General features: G+C 46.1%; 1 pseudogene; it reads right to left on the bottom strand.

Annotated features, from left to right (window-relative positions):
* Window positions 1-14,905: 14,905 nt before the first annotated feature.
* On the bottom strand, window positions 14,906-15,828 carry LOC136633566 (olfactory receptor 1G1-like; annotated as a pseudogene).
* Between the last annotated feature and the right edge of the window lie 434 nt (window positions 15,829-16,262).

Below are 16,262 nucleotides of genomic sequence, written 5' to 3'. Positions count from 1 at the left end.
GCTATGATTGGCTAAGCTTCAGCCAATCACAGCCAACGCTTCGAGAAGGCAGGGATTTTTCAATGCCCTACCAGAACAGAAGAAGAAGCTCAGTGCCGGGACCCTGGGAGAAGATGCTGCCGGGCTGACAGCGTGTCTAAGGTGATGTATGTGTATTTTTTTCCTCTTCTTCAACTACAGCTTATTTTCGAGGTAGGGCTTATATTTCAAGCCTCCCCCTGAAAATCCTCGCATGTGATGCTACAAAGTCGTGTGACATTGTAGCGCTACAAAATTGCGCTATGTTGGCGAGAAGACGCAGCGATAGAGCACGGACCAGATCTGGGATCTCATTTATTAAAAGGAGGTCACCCTGTGGAATTTCCCAATGTATCTTTATAAATAATTTTTAGCATAGGGTGCTGGGAGTTGTAGCGAGTTACAAAAAATATTCTGTGGTTATCGTCACTGACTGTTTTAGACCTTTGTAGATTGTTGTAAGCATATTGACTGTTACATAGAATAAAATAGATGGCATCTAGCACAAAGATTTTTTGATGTTCTGGCAAAAGCAGATCATGATTAGGAAAGAGTATGATCACCTGAATAGGTGCTATTTAAGTCTGATGTTGGAATACTAAAATGAAATATCTTCCGTGTGCAAGTAGCCTAACTTTGCCTTAAAAACAGCTCAAAAGTACTTAGATACACTCCTATATGACCTAAGAGTGTTATACAGGGCTATTATGCCAATTATACAGCATTACACACCAGTTTTTGAGGTATTGGTGAAGTTCCAGATCAGTCCAAGATAAATTGGGCTAAACCAAACTTTTTGTCTAAACCTGGCAAAATGGCCAAACTGAAATTTATTTTTTTTTAAATATTTTTTATTGAGCATTTTCAGAGCATACATGAAAACATAGTATAAATCACGCATGTAATACAGTATTCAACGTTTGAATGAAGATCAAATGAGTATTTGTTACATAAACAGTGACTCACAGGAAGAATACATGTATGATAGTAAATAGAGATGAGCGAACACCAAAATGTTCGGGTGTTCGTTATTCGAAACGAACTTCCCGCGATGTTCGAGGGTTCGTTTCGAATAATGAACCCCATTGAAGTCAATGGGCGACCAGAACATTTTTGTATTTCGCCGATGCTCGCTAAGGTTTTCATGTATGAAAATCGGGGCAATTCAAAAAAAATGATGGGAACGACACAGCAACGGATAGGGCAGGCGAGGGGCTACATGTTGGGCTGCATCTCAAGTTCACAGGTCCCACTATTAAGCCAGAATACCGGCAAGAGTGCCCCCCCCCCCTCCCAACAACTTTTACTTCTGAAAAGCCATCATTAGCATGGCATACCTTTGCTAAGCACCACACTACCTCCAACAAAGCACAATCACCGCCTGCATGACACTCCACTGCCACTTCTACTGGGTTACATGCTGCCCAACCGCCCCCCCTCCCCCCCACAGCGCACACCAAAGTGTCCCTGCGCAGCCTTCAGCTGCCCTCATGCCACACCACCCTCATGTCTATTTAGAAGTGCGTCTGCCATGACGAGGGACCGCAGGCACACACTGCACAGGGTTGGCACGGCTAGGCAGCGACCCTCTTTAAAAGGGGCGGGGCGATAGCCCACAATGCTGTACAGAAGCAATGAGAAATAGAATCCTGTGCCACCGCCATCAGGAGCTGCACACGTGGGCATAGCAATGGGGAACCTATGTGCCACACACTATTCATTCTGTCAAGGTGTCTGCATGCCCCAGTTAGACCGGGCTTTTTAATTCATAGACACAGGCAGGTACAACTCCCTATTGTGAAGTCCCTGTCAACCGACAGCATGGGTGGCTCCCTGGAACCCACCGGCGGTACACAAAAATATCCCATTGCATTGCCCAACACAGCTGAGGTAGTAATGTCGTGCGTAATACAGGTGGGCTTCGGCCCACACTGCATGCCCCAGTCAGACTGGGGTTCTTTACAAGTGGACACATGTAGGTTACACTCCGTGTGCACCTACAGCATGGGTGGCTCCCTGGAACCCACCGGCGGTACACAAAAATATCCCATTGCATTGCCCAACACAGCTGAGGTAGCAATGTCGTGCGTAATACAGGTGGGCTTCGGCCCACACTGCATGCCCCAGTCTGACTGGGGTTCTTTAGAAGTGGACACATGTAGGTTAAACTCCCTGTGGACCCACTGTCTGGGTGGGTGCCAGGAAGCCACCGGCGGTACATAGAAATATCCCATTGCATTGCCCAACACAGCTGAGGTAGTAATGTCGTGCGTAATACAGGTGGGCTTCGGCCCACACTGCATGCCCCAGTCAGACTGGGGTTCTTTACAAGTGGAAACAGATGCATTTATAATTCCCTGTGGACCCACTGCCAGGGTGGGTGCCAGGAAGCCACCGGCGGTACATAGAAATATCCCATTGCATTGCCCAACACAGCTGAGGTAACGTCAGCTGGAATGCAGGTGGGCTAAAAATTAATTTGATTACACTAGGCGAGGGCCCACAAAAATTGCTGTATCAACAGTACTAATGTACATCCCAAAAATTGGCCATGGCCAGCCAAGAGGGCAGGTGAAACCCATTAATCGCTTTGGTTAATGTGGCTTAAGTGGTAACTAGGCCTGGAGGCAGCCCAGTGTAACGAAAAATTGGTTCAAGTTACAGTTCCAACGCTTTTAAGCGCATTGAAACTTATAAAAATTGTTCAGAAAAATTATTTGAGTGAGCCTTGTGGCCCTAAGAAAAATTGCCCGTTCAGCGTGATTACGTGAGGTTTCAGGAGGAGGAGCAGGAGGAGGAGGAGGAATATTAGACACAGATTGATGAAGCAGAAATGTCCCCGTTTTGGATGGTGAGAGAGAACGTAGCTTCCATCCACGGGTGCAGCCTACGTATTGCTTACGTATCGCTGCTGTCCGCTGGTGGAGAACAGAAGTCTGGGGAAATCCAGCCTTTGTTCATCTTGATGAGTGTTAGCCTGTCGGCACTGTCGGTTGACAAGCGGCTACGCTTATCTGTGATGATTCCCCCAGCCGCACTAAACACCCTCTCCGACAAGACGCTAGCCGCAGGACAAGCAAGCACCTCCAGGGCATACAGCGCTAGTTCAGGCCACGTGTCCAGCTTCGACACCCAGTAGTTGTAGGGGGCAGAGGCGTCACCGAGGATGGTCGTGCGATCGGCTACGTACTCCCTCACCATCCTTTTACAGTGCTCCCGCCGACTCAGCCTTGACTGGGGAGCGGTGACACAGTCTTGGTGGGGAGCCATAAAGCTGGCCAGGCCCTTAAAGACTGTTGCACTGCCTGGGATGTACATGCTGCTCGATCTCCGCACCTCCCCTGCTACCTTGCCCTCGGTACTGCGCCTTCTGCCACTAGCGCTGTCGGCTGGGAATTTTACCATCAGCTTGTCCGCAAGGGTCCTGTGGTATAGCAACACTCTCAAACCCCTTTCCTCTTCGGGAATGAGAGTGGGCAGGTTCTCCTTATAGCGTGGGTCGAGCAGTGTGTACACCCAGTAATCCGTTGTGGCCAGAATGCGTGCAACGCGAGGGTCACGAGAAAGGCATCCTAACATGAAGTCAGCCATGTGTGCCAGGGTACCAGTACGCAACACATGGCTGTCTTCACTAGGAAGATCACTTTCAGGATCCTCCTCCTCCTCCGCAGGCCATACACGCTGAAAGGATGACAGGCAATCAGCCGGTGTACCGTCAGCAGCGGGCCAAGCTGTCTCTTCCCCCTCCTCCTCATCCTCCTCATGCTCCTCCTCCTGTACGCGCTGAGAAATAGACAGGAGGGTGCCCTGACTATCCAGCGGCATACTGTCTTCCCCCGCCCCCGTTTCCGAGCGCAAAGCAGCTGCCTTTATGGTTTGCAGGGAATTTCTCAAGATGCATAGCAGAGGAATGGTGACGCTAATGATTGTAGCATCGCCGCTCACCACCTGGGTAGACTCCTCAAAATTACCAAGGACATGGCAGATGTCTGCCAACCAGGCCCACTCTTCAGAAAGGAATTGAGGAGGCTGACTCCCACTGCGCCGCCCATGTTGGAGTTGGTATTCGATTATAGCTCTACGTTGTTCATAGAGCCTGGCCAACATGTGGAGCGTAGAGTTCCACCGTGTGGGCACGTCGCACAGCAGTCGGTGCACTGGCAGCTTAAAGTGATGTTGCAGGGTGCGCAGGGTGGCAGCGTCCGTGTGGGACTTGCGGAAATGTGCGCAGAGGCGGCGCGCCTTTACGAGCAGGTCTGACAAGCGTGGGTAGCTTTTCAGAAAGCGCTGAACCACCAAATTAAAGACGTGGGCCAGGCATGGCACGTGCGTGAGGCTGCCGAGCTGCAGAGCCGCCACCAGGTTACGGCCGTTGTCACACACGACCATGCCCGGTTGGAGGCTCAGCGGCGCAAGCCAGCGGTCGGTCTGCTGTGTCAGACCCTGCAGCAGTTCGTGGGCCGTGTGCCTCTTATCGCCTAAGCTGAGTAGTTTCAGCACGGCCTGCTGACGCTTGCCCACCGCTGTGCTGCCACACCGCGCGACACCGACTGCGGGCGACATGCTGCTGCTAACACATCTTGATTGCGAGACAGAGGAGGAGGAGGAGGAGGAGGAGGAGGGTGCTTTAGTGGAGGAAGCATACACCTCCGCAGACACCACCACCGAGCTGGGGCCCGCAATTCTGGGGGTGGGTAGGACGTGAGCGGTCCCAGGCTCTGACTCTGTCCCAGCCTCCACTAAATTCACCCAATGTGCCGTCACAATGAGATGTAGTGGCCCTGCCCGCCTGTGCTTGTCCACGTGTCCGTTGTTAAGTGGACCGTGGCAGTAACCGCGTTGGTGAGGGCGCGTACAATGTTGCGGGAGACGTGGTCGTGCAGGGCTGGGACGGCACATCGGGAAAAGTAGTGGCGACTGGGAACTGAGTAGCGCGGGGCCGCCGCCTCCATGATACTTTTGAAGGACTCCGTTTCCACAACCCTATACGGCAGCATCTCAAGGCTGATGAATTTTGCTATGCGGACGATTAACGTTTGAGCGTGCGGGTGCGTGGCGGCGTACTTGCGCTTGCGCTCCAACAGTTGCGCAAGCGACGGCTGGACGGTGCGCTGAACTACACTGCTGGATGGGGCCGAGGACAGCGGAGATGAGGGTGTGGGTGCAGGCCATGAGGCGGTAGTGCCTGTGTCCTGAGAGGGGGGTTGCATCTCAGTGGCAGGTTGGGGCACAGGGGGAGAGGCAGTGGTGCAAACCGGAGGCGCTGAACGGCCTTCGTCCCACCTTGTGGGGTGCTTGGCCATCATATGTCTGCGCATGGTGGTGGTGGTGAGGCTGTTGGTGTTGGCTCCCCGGCTGAGCTTTGCGCGACAAAGGTTGCACACCACTGTTCGTCGGTCGTCAGGCGTCTCTGTGAAAAACTGCCAGACCTTAGAGCACCTCGACCTCTGCAGGGTGGCATGGCGCGAGGGGGCGCTTTGGGAAACAGTTGGTGGATTATTCGGTCTGGCCCTGCCTCTACCCCTGGCCACCGCACTGCCTCTTCCAACCTGCCCTGCTGATGCCCTTGACTCCCCCTCTGAAGACCTGTCCTCCTGAGTAAGCATTGCACACCAGGTGGGGTCAGTCACCTCATCGTCCTGCTGCTCTTCCTCCGAATCCTCTGTGCACTGCTCCCTCGGACTTACTGCCCTTACTACTACCTCACTGCAAGACAACTGTGTCTGATCGTCATCGTCCTCCTCATCCACAGAAAGTTGTTGAGACAGTTGGCGGAAGTCCCCAGCCTCTTCCCCCGGACCCCGGGAACTTTCGAATGGTTGGGCATCAGTGACGATAAACTCCTCTGGTGGGAGAGGAACCGCTGCTGCCCAATCTAAGCAGGGGCCCGAGAACAGTTCCTGGGAGTGTTCCCGCACCTGAGCAGGTGTCATTGTAGTGGAGTGAGGAGGCTGGGAGGAAGGAGGAGCAGCAGACAGAGGATTCGGATTTGCAGCAGTGGACGGCGCAGAACTGCGTGTTGACGATAGGTTGCTCGAAGCACTTTCTGCCATCCAGGACAGGACCTGCTCACACTGCTCATTTTCTAATAACCGTCTCCCGCGTGGACCCATTAATTGGGCGATGAATGTGGGGACGCCAGAAACGTGCCTCTCTCCTAATCGCGCAGCAGGCGGCTGCGACACACCTGGATCAGGAGCTCGGCCTGTGCCCACACCCTGACTTGGCCCTCCGCGTCCTCGGCCGCGTCCACGTCCTCTAGGCCTACCCCTACCCCTCAGCATGCTGTATTACCAGTGATTTGATTTCACAGGCAGGAAATAAATTGGCGCAAGACTGCAGCCAAATATAATTTTTTCCCTTTTTTGAAAACGAAAGGCCCCACTGCCTCTAGTGAATGAATAATCTAAGTTTAATAACTGTGCTGTGGCCCTGCTAATGTGGCACAGAACGTGAGGGTAGCAGAGTTATTAACTCTGGCAGAGCAGGTATTTTTTTTCCCAATTAAGGAAAGCAAATGGCGAAGCCAGGAGTAAAACGTAGCTGGGTGCGTCTGATTTTTAAACGTTGCACACGCAGCCGACACGTGTCCACCGCCCTTAGGACGGACAGAGGCAGGACAAATAGAATTATTTTCAGTTTTTTTCCACCAAAAGGCAGCACTGCGTATATTCAATGAACATGAGAAGTTTAATAACTGTGCTGTGTCCCTGCTAATGTGTCACAGAACGTGAGGGTAGCAGAGTTATTAACTCTGGCAGAGCAGGTATTTTTTTTCCCAATTAAGGAAAGCACATGGCGAAGCCAGGAGTAAAACGTAGCTGGGTGCGTCTGATTTTTAAACGTTGCACACGCAGCCGACACATGTCCACCGCCCTTAGGACGGACAGAGGCAGGACAAATAGAATTATTTTCAGTTTTTTTCCACCAAAAGGCAGCACTGCGTATATTCAATGAACATGAGAAGTTTAATAACTGTGCTGTGGCCCTGCTAATGTGGCACAGAACGTGAGGGTAGCAGAGTTATTAACTCTGGCAGAGCAGGTATTTTTTTTCCCAATTAAGGAAAGCAAATGGCGAAGCCAGGAGTAAAACGTAGCTGGGTGCGTCTGATTTTTAAACGTTGCACACGCAGCCGACACGTGTCCACCGCCCTTAGGACGGACAGAGGCAGGACAAATAGAATTATTTTCAGTTTTTTTCCACCAAAAGGCAGCACTGCGTATATTCAATGAACATGAGAAGTTTAATAACTGTGCTGTGGCCCTGCTAATGTGGCACAGAACGTGAGGGTAGCAGAGTTATTAACTCTGGCAGAGCAGGTATTTTTTTTTCCCAATTAAGAAAAGCAAATGGCGAAGCCAGGAGTAAAACGTAGCTGGGTGCGTCTGATTTTTAAACGTTGCACACGCAGCCGACACGTGTCCACCGCCCTTAGGACGGACAGAGGCAGGACAAATAGAATTATTTTCAGTTTTTTTCCACCAAAAGGCAGCACTGCGTATATTCAATGAACATGAGAAGTTTAATAACTGTGCTGTGGCCCTGCTAATGTGGCACAGAACGTGAGGGTAGCAGAGTTATTAACTCTGGCAGAGCAGGTATTTTTTTTCCCAATTAAGGAAAGCAAATGGCGAAGCCAGGAGTAAAACGTAGCTGGGTGCGTCTGATTTTTAAACGTTGCACACGCAGCCGACACGTGTCCACCGCCCTTAGGACGGACAGAGGCAGGACAAATACAATTATTTTCAGTTTTTTTCCACCAAAAGGCAGCACTGCGTATATTCAATGAATAATAACTGTGTTGTGGCCCTGCCTACACAATTCTTTCCCTGCAGTATCAATGGAGGGTGCAATGCTCTGCAGAGGCGATTTTGAGAAGAAAAAAAAAATGCAGCACAGCTAACAGCAGCCAGCACAGTACTGCACACGGTTAAATATGGCCCTAGAAAGGACCGTTGAGGTTCTTGAAGGCTACACTCACTCCTAACACTCTCCCTGCCTATGCAGCACTTCTGTCCCTAATGCCGGGTGCAACGCTCTGCAGAGGCGATTTTGAGAAAAAAAAAATTGCCACTGCTAACAGCAGCCAACACACAGCTATCAGTGGCCCTAATAAGGACCTTTGGGGGTCTTGAAGCCTACACTAACTACCAATTCTTTCCCTACAGCAGCTCCGGTACAAACAGCACTGTCCCTCATCTAACTCACACGGCATCTGAGGCGAGCCGCGGGAGGGGCCGACTTTTATATTCGGCGGACACCTGATCACCCCAGCCACTCACAGCAGGGGGGTGGCATAGGGCTGGAACAACACAGGGGGAAGTTGTAATGCCTTCCCTGTCTTTCAATTGGCCAGAAAAGCGCGCTAACATCTCAGGGAAGGAAGTGAAAGTAACCCGAACACCGCATGGTGTTCGTTACGAATAACGAACATCCCGAACACCCTAATATTCGCACGAATGTCAAGCTCGGACGAACACGTTCGCTCATCTCTAATAGTAAACAATGTTTGACATGTTTCCATATGAGCATTATTAAACCTTGACTAACGCGGCAAGGTAAATATTTGGAAAATAGTTGTTATCATTGTAGTAAAATTAGAACGAACAATTTACCTCAAATTTCTGCCAGTCATTCTACATGCTCGTGAACTTAGAGAGAGAGTTGTTGTTTCTCGCAAACAATCTCTCGTAACAAAAGTGGTCTGATATTAAGTCCAACAGTTCTTTCAACACAGGGGGAGAAGTTGCTCTCCATTTCCTTGCTATAACGTTCTTTGCGGCCAGTAGAAAATGGCAAATCCACTGTCTTTTTCCTGGGGGGAGAGAGTCGCACTCTAGAAGAAGGAGGGCCAAGTGGGGGGAGTATGTGGGGCGTACTCCTGAGATAGATCTGATAGTGTCAAATACCTCCTTCCAGAAACCTTGAATTTTTGGGCAGTCCCAAAACAGGTGAATGGGAGATCCCTCACCGCCACATTCCCTCCAACAATTTTTGTTTATGTTTGGGAAACACTTAGCTAACTTTGTGGGTGTGTAGTACCACCTGGTTAGTACTTTATAATGGGTTTGAAGAAGACCTGCTGAGAGAGTGGCTTTGTTTGCTCTGTCAAAGGACTTCAGCCATTGTGTTGTGTGGAACTTTTCATGTAAGTCATATTCCCAGTTTAGTAGGTGTATTTTTTTGTTGTCGTTCATGTTGCCTGCTAGGGTGTCATAGAAAATTCTTGTTAAGGAGTTTGGGGAGTTGACACATTTGTGGAGCAGATCTTCTAGTTCTTTGGGGAGAACACGCTTAGCTAGTTGGGAGTTGCGAAAAAATGAGGATATTTTTAAATAGGAAAAAATCTCTTTGTCTGGTAAGTTGAATTTAGATTTGATTTTCTGGAAGGAGGACAAATTCCCTCTCTCCAGAAGATCTGCAATAGATCTGATTCCATTCTTTGAGGTTTAAATCTTGAATATAATATAAGAGGGTCTCCAGAGGAAGATTTGTTGGGGAGTCTTTGGTATTGGATTTAAGTTTGTGTGCTACGAGGTTCCAGCAATGTAGGGTGGTTAGCATTAAAGGAGACAGGGTTTGAACATGCGGAAGAAGAGGAATTTCTGGGTACAGGATACTTAGTGTTGAGGCTTTTATAGGAGAATTTAGGGATTTATTTTGATTTCTGTGTCTTTCTATGAAGTACCAGGGCGGGTGCTGCGAGTTTTTTAGCCAGATAGTTGACTGGTTCAAGATAGTCGCGTTATAGTAGGCTTGTAGGTTTGGTACTCCTAAGCCTCCTTGTTTTCTATGAAGGTATAGGATAGATGCAGCGAGTCTGGGTTTTTTATTGTTCCAGATGAAGTTTAGAAGCTGTCTTTGAAAGTTGGCAATTGTGCTTTGAGGGATCGGGAAGGACAAGGTACGGAAAAGATAGAGTACTTTTGGTAGGATTAGCATTTTATAAAGAGTCATTCTCCCGAACCATGAGGGATCTTTTTTCCTCAGCTCTTCTAGTTCTTTGTTTAGAGAGGTCAGAAGCGGATCCATGTTTGCTGAGATAATTTCTGATATGGAGTTGCAGAGTGTAATCCCAAGGTAGGGGATTTTTTGTTTCCACTGAAAAGGAAATTCTTTTTGGATGTCATGTTTTAATGAGCTATCGATGTTGAAACCCATAATTTGGGATTTGTCTAAATTAAGTTTGTAAAATGAGGCTTGGCTAAATTGGAGTATACAGTTGTGTACGCTTCTTAACGACTTTATGGGAACTGTTATTGAAATAAGGACATCATCTGCAAAAAGGCCGATTTTGTATTGCCTTAAGCCAACTGGAATGCCTTTAATTAATGGGGACATTCTGATCCTCTCCGCCAAAGGCTCTATTAGCATTACAAATAATAGGGGAGAAAGGGGGCAGCCCTGGCGGGTTCCATTTGTGATTGGGAACGCTAAAGATAAGGCTCCATCAACTAGAACCCTGGCTGATGGCTTCACGTAGAGGGCCCGAACTGCTCGGAGGAAGTTATCTCCCACACCAAATTTTTGGAGGACCACGAAAGCAAAGCCCCAGTGGACTCTATTGAATGCCTTCTCTGCATCCAGGGAAAGGAAGAGAGAAGGCGTCCGACTCGAGCCAGTTAATTCCAGTAGGTTCTGTACTCTCTGTGCACCATCTGTCGCGTTCCTGCCCCTCGTGAAGCCGACTTGGTCATTATGTATGATCTTTGGTAGTAGCTTTAGGAGTCTGTTGGCCAAGATTTTTGAGTACAGTTTCGTGTCTGTATTTAGAAGCGAAATTGGCCTAAAGTTTGCCGGAGAGGTGGTGGCTTTTCCTGGCTTCGGTATGGTAATTATTGTGGCTTGCAACATCTCCTCTGGCATTTCTCCTTGACTAATTGAATCATTAAATATGGATGACAGATGAGGGGAGAGAGAGGAGGCAAATATTTTATAGTATTCGTTAGATAGGCCATCAGGGCCAGGAGATTTGGGGTTTTTTAGGCTCTTAATAGCGTTGGTAATTTCTAGAATGGAAATTGGGTTGTTTAAAGATTCATTTTGAGAAGCTAGGGAAGGGAGGGACACACTGTCCAAAAATTCTTTTATAAGAGTTGAAGTGGGTTGGGAGGTGTTTATGTCTTTGTTTAGGTTGTAGAGGTTAGCGTAGAAAGATCTGAATTGTTCCGCTATTTTTTGGGGATGGGTTACTTTTAGAGTGGGATCTTCAGCATGGCTTATGTATGGGATTTTGGCCTTGACTCGTCTTTTTTTTGCTAAGTTGGCCATTAACTTTGAGGGTTTGTCAATATACGAATAATAATTAGCTTTAAGAAAGGTGATATTTCTGTTGTAGTTGTCTAGTAGGGTTTTCCTTAGCTCTTGTCTTAGTGAAGTTAGTTCTTGGTGGAGATTATTTTGAGGAGAGTCTTGTTGTGTTTTTTCTAGCGTTTTGATATTATTTAGTAGGTGATCAATTTTTGCTTGTTTGTTTTTTTCTTTCTTGAATTTTTAGTTTGATTAGGACCCCTCTAATTACAGCTTTGTGAGCACACCACAATGTAAAATTGTTGATGTCAGGGGTGGCATTGGTGGTAAAGTATTCATCTATGGCATTGTTTATTATTTTTTGGTAGGTAGGAGATTTGAGCAAATTTACATCGTTGCGCCAGATTCTTGTTGGATTAAAGGGAGCATTGAAATTAAGCTTTAGATATGTTGGGGCGTGATCTGACCAAGTAATGGTACCTATTGTCGAGTTTATGGCTGAAGCAAGGGTCCATCTGTCAATTAGTATAAGGTCAATTCTAGAGTATGTTTGGTGTCTTGGAGAGTAGTACGTAAATTCTATTCATGAGGAATTTAAGCATCTAAAAGAATCGTAGAGTCCTTCTTCATGAAGCCAAGGTTGGAGCGCTGGGGCCATTCTTGTTTGTGCTGTGGAATCTATTTTACTGTCTGGGGTAGTATTAAAGTCTTCACATAGGATCAGCTTTCCTGATTGGATTCTTTTGACTTTCTTCATTAGTTTGTTTAGGAAGGAAATTTGTTTTTTGTTAGGTGCGTAAACGTTAACTAAAGTCACTGGAACCTCGTTAAGAGTGCATAGCAGAATAAGGTATCTACCTTTTGCATCAGTGATTAACTCTTTTGGGGAGAAATTTATACTATTCTTGAAGGCTATTAAGACACCAGCATGCTTTTTTGGTGCGTTTGCTGTGAACATATTCGGATAAGAGATGTTGGTGAACTTGGGGGGGGGGGGGGAATGTTGTGTGAAGTGTGTTTCTTGAAGACACAAAATGTCTATATTTGCTAACCTAGCGTCCCTCCAGACCATCGCCCTTTTAAAGGGAGAGTTAAGTCCCTTGACATTCAGTGAGCAAATATTGACTGACATTGTATAGTTTTAGTATTTGCGTTGAGAGTGGAATTGGTGTGGCAGCAGAAATAACTTGAAGAACATGTATAAATGAACTTACATAAAGCAGAAACAAATGCAGATCTATTGAGGAGGGTAGCAAAACTAGGTTTCTTGCAAAGTAGATACTGGGAACTTGGTTAACGACGAGAACAGAAGCAGGTCTTCTAGTAGAAGGAGAGTGAGGTGTGTCTCTTTTAGAGCTGTAGGTGGATATTACTCCAGGAAAGCGAATGGCGACCTGCTAATAAAAACAAATAAAACAAAGAAGAGTAGCAGGTATTAAAACCTGGTTCATTTGGGGGGGAAAGTCTGGCACATAGACAATAGCCTTTGTCTTGTGTTAGAGGAGTTTAGAGTCCAGCATATAGAGCAAATTTAACAGAGAAGAGGAGGTTTGAGGGTACGCTTATTCTCTTCAAGGAGGAGTAGAAGGTAGCGTGTGGCGATTAGTAGCTTTTGGTGGTCTTTGAGGTTTAGCTGGAGGAAGAATCTCTGGTATAGGAATATCCCATTTAGCTAGGATTATGGCGCCATCTTCTGGTGAAGAAATTATTTGAGTGGAATTATTTTTGTGGATTATTAGTTTGGCCGGAAAGCCCCATTTGTAGGGTATTTTGGCGTTTCTCAGGGCTGATGTGATTTGAAAGAAGGACTTCCTGGCCTGAATCGTAGATTGAGAGAGGTCTGTGAAGAGCTTAATGTTGGAGAATGGAGACAGAAGAAAGTTAGCGTTTCTCGACGCCAGCATCAAAGCCTCCTTTACATGAAAGTAGTGAAGTCTCGCAATCACATCACGTGGGATTGAATCAAGTAGAAAGTTTGCCTTTGCTAGTCTGTGGGCTCTGTCCAGGATGCATTCTTGCTCTGTAGAGTTTGGGAGAATTTGCTTTATTAGTTTTGTGAGAAAGTCTTTCAATTCAGCTTGGGATACATTTTCCGAGATGCCTCTGAATTTGATATTATTTCTTCTGCTCCTGTCTTCCAAATCGGTCAGCTTGTTTTTTATCTTTTCCACTTCCTCTTCCAATGTGTAATGCGCATCAATTAATTTGTTGTGGGAAGATGTTATTTCCCCCATTTTGTTTTCAATGTGGTCAGTGCGGACTTCCAGGTCTTGTAGGGAGACATTAAGTGCGTTTGAAAGAGATTTGATATCTTTTTGCAGGGAGCCGCGTAGAGCTATTATCATATTTTTGATAAAGTCCTCGGATGCAGGAAGACTTGAGGAGGGCAGGTTATTAATAAAATCATTGTCCTCTGCTTGATACAACTGTTGGCAGGTAGTTGTGGGGGGTGAGAGACGTGGTCTCTGCTTCTCAGGGCTTGCAGAGGGAGTAGAAGAAGCAGACATGGAGTGGGGGCGCTCCAGCGCCATTTTGGGATCAGCCATGAGTCTCCTGTCGGGATTTTCAGTGTAATCACTTACCCGACGCTGCTGTGAACCTCCTGACAGCTCCTCTCGGCGTCTCACCGGCTTGTCAGCTGAAGCAGGAACAGCTCCATTGGATCTTGCATCTGTGCAGGCTAATGGTATGTCACTGCACGCTCTGGAGCTTGTGGAGAGAGGAGAGCCATCTCTGCCTGTCAGCCCCTGCTATCCCGGGCCGTGGGAGGAGAAGAAGTCAGACACCTTTTGTAAAGGCACTTTAGCTGTACTTCTCTTCGGCATGATGTGCCCAGGGTCCTCCGGTACGTGTTGAGAAGATTTATAGTGCTGGTGAAGCTATATTTGTACCTTAAAGGCTAGGGTCTAAACGGAGCACAGGAATACACGTCTGGTATTGCCTGCATCTAGGCCACGCCCCCCCCCCCCCCCGGCCAAACTGAATTTTTGAAAATTTTGCTCATTACTACTATTTCATAAAATAATATATTCCTAAAAAATATTGGCTGAGATTTCAAGACAGAAAAAAGTTGACATCACAAACCTGAAGAGTAGCACTTGAAACAACAGTCCATATCTCTCATGGATTGTCATATAAATAATTGGTAGGAGAGTAAGGTATTGAGTTTTAGCTAAGAGAATTGCAGTCTAATCTAAAGGCACATTTACACGTAACGATTATCGCTCAAGATTTTTTCAAATGACCGAAAATGAGCGATGATTGTGCAGTTTTCGTCTGAATGATGATTTTAAGGCTAACTTAAAATCTATCATTCAGCTGCAGAGAGATAAAATTTCTCTCAATACAGGGCATGTTTTGTTCTCTACTGGAGAACAATGCAGCTGTGTGCACAGCTGAGCATAGAAATAAACACATGCTGGGCTCTGCAAACAGCTACTGGAAGCTCATTTACATGCAATTGAAGATGATAAAGTGTTAAGGGTAATTAGTGGCTATTAATACGTTATGCAAAAAGATTGCTAAATCTTTTAGTATTTCAATCATTTGAAAGATTATCATTGCGTGTAAATAGAAAAAATTGAAACAAAGCATATTAAAAAATTGAAATATACTGAAACTTACATAAGAGAGCTCAAAATAAACAGAAATTATAATTTAGATATTCAATTTGCCGTAAAATTATAGTTTTCATATTTGATTTAACCTCTTTGTTTCGTAGACTATATATGAAAGGATTTAAGAGTGGAGCAATAACTGTATACATTAAAGACACCACACTATTTTGGCCAATTCTATGACTAGACCTGGGTGTAAAATACATAAAAACTGCCGAACCATAAAAAACTGTAACAACTATAAAGTGAGAAGAGCAAGTTGCAAATGTTTTTTTCCTGCTTGATACAGAATGGAGTTTTAGAATTTTTGAAATGATCTCCACATAGGAAATTATTGTTACTACAAATGAACCAATTATCACACAGCCGGCAATGACAAATATCACAAGTTCATTGGCCCAAATGTCCTGGCAGGAGAGTTCTAATACCGCTGGAATATCGCAAAAAAAATGGTCAATCTTATTGGATACACAGAATGGCATGTGAACGCAGTGTGTATTAGAGCATTAGCTGCAGCAATGATATATGAGCTAAATATATCCTGGATACAGACTCTTTCATTCATAATGACAGTATACAACAGAGGGTGACATATGGCATTATAGCGGTCATAAGCCATGGCCTCCAACATGTAACACTCTGTTCCACCAAACAATAAGAAACAATACGCTTGTATAACACAGCCAGAAAAGATGACTTTACATTCTGACAGTAAACCAGACAACATCAGAGAGACAGTGCATGAAACATAGAGTATCTCCATGATAGAGAAATTAGCAAGAAGAAAATACATTGGAGTGTGAAGGCTTGGACTAAGTTTATATGTAATGATTATAGATAGGTTCCCAGCCACTGTGATTGTATACATGCATAGAAAGATTGGAAAAAGGGAAACTTGATGTTCAGTAACTACAGAAAATCCCAAAAGAATAAACCCGGGTTAATCGATCAACAACTGCTTGAATTTATGTATCCTGAATATCCAATTTTGGCCAAAATTTATACGCTACCGAAAGTCCACAAGGACACACAACGCCCTCCAGGTCGACCCATTGTATCAGGGAGGGGGTCTCTGTTTAATAATGTCTCCCGTTTCCTTGATGTTATATTGAGACAGCATGCCACAGAGGCTTTATCGTATATTAAGGATACGTCCGATTTTTTGTGTAAACTTGAGCTAATTACCATCAGGGAGGAGGCCATTTTGGCTTCTTTTGATGTATCATCCTTATACACAATTATTAAGCATGACGTTGGCTTAGCGGCAGTTGAATTTTTTCTGTCTCGTTCGACTTTACCTGTGGAATGTGTAAACCTGGTGCTTACACTATTGTTGATGGTGTTATCTAACAATTTCTTTTTGTACTGTGGCAA

This window comes from Eleutherodactylus coqui, chromosome 6 (assembly GCF_035609145.1).
Source record: "Eleutherodactylus coqui strain aEleCoq1 chromosome 6, aEleCoq1.hap1, whole genome shotgun sequence".
NCBI lineage: Eukaryota > Metazoa > Chordata > Amphibia > Anura > Eleutherodactylidae > Eleutherodactylus > Eleutherodactylus coqui.
Note: the sequence above shows the minus strand (reverse complement) of the source record. Positions and strands in the feature narration are given on the sequence as shown.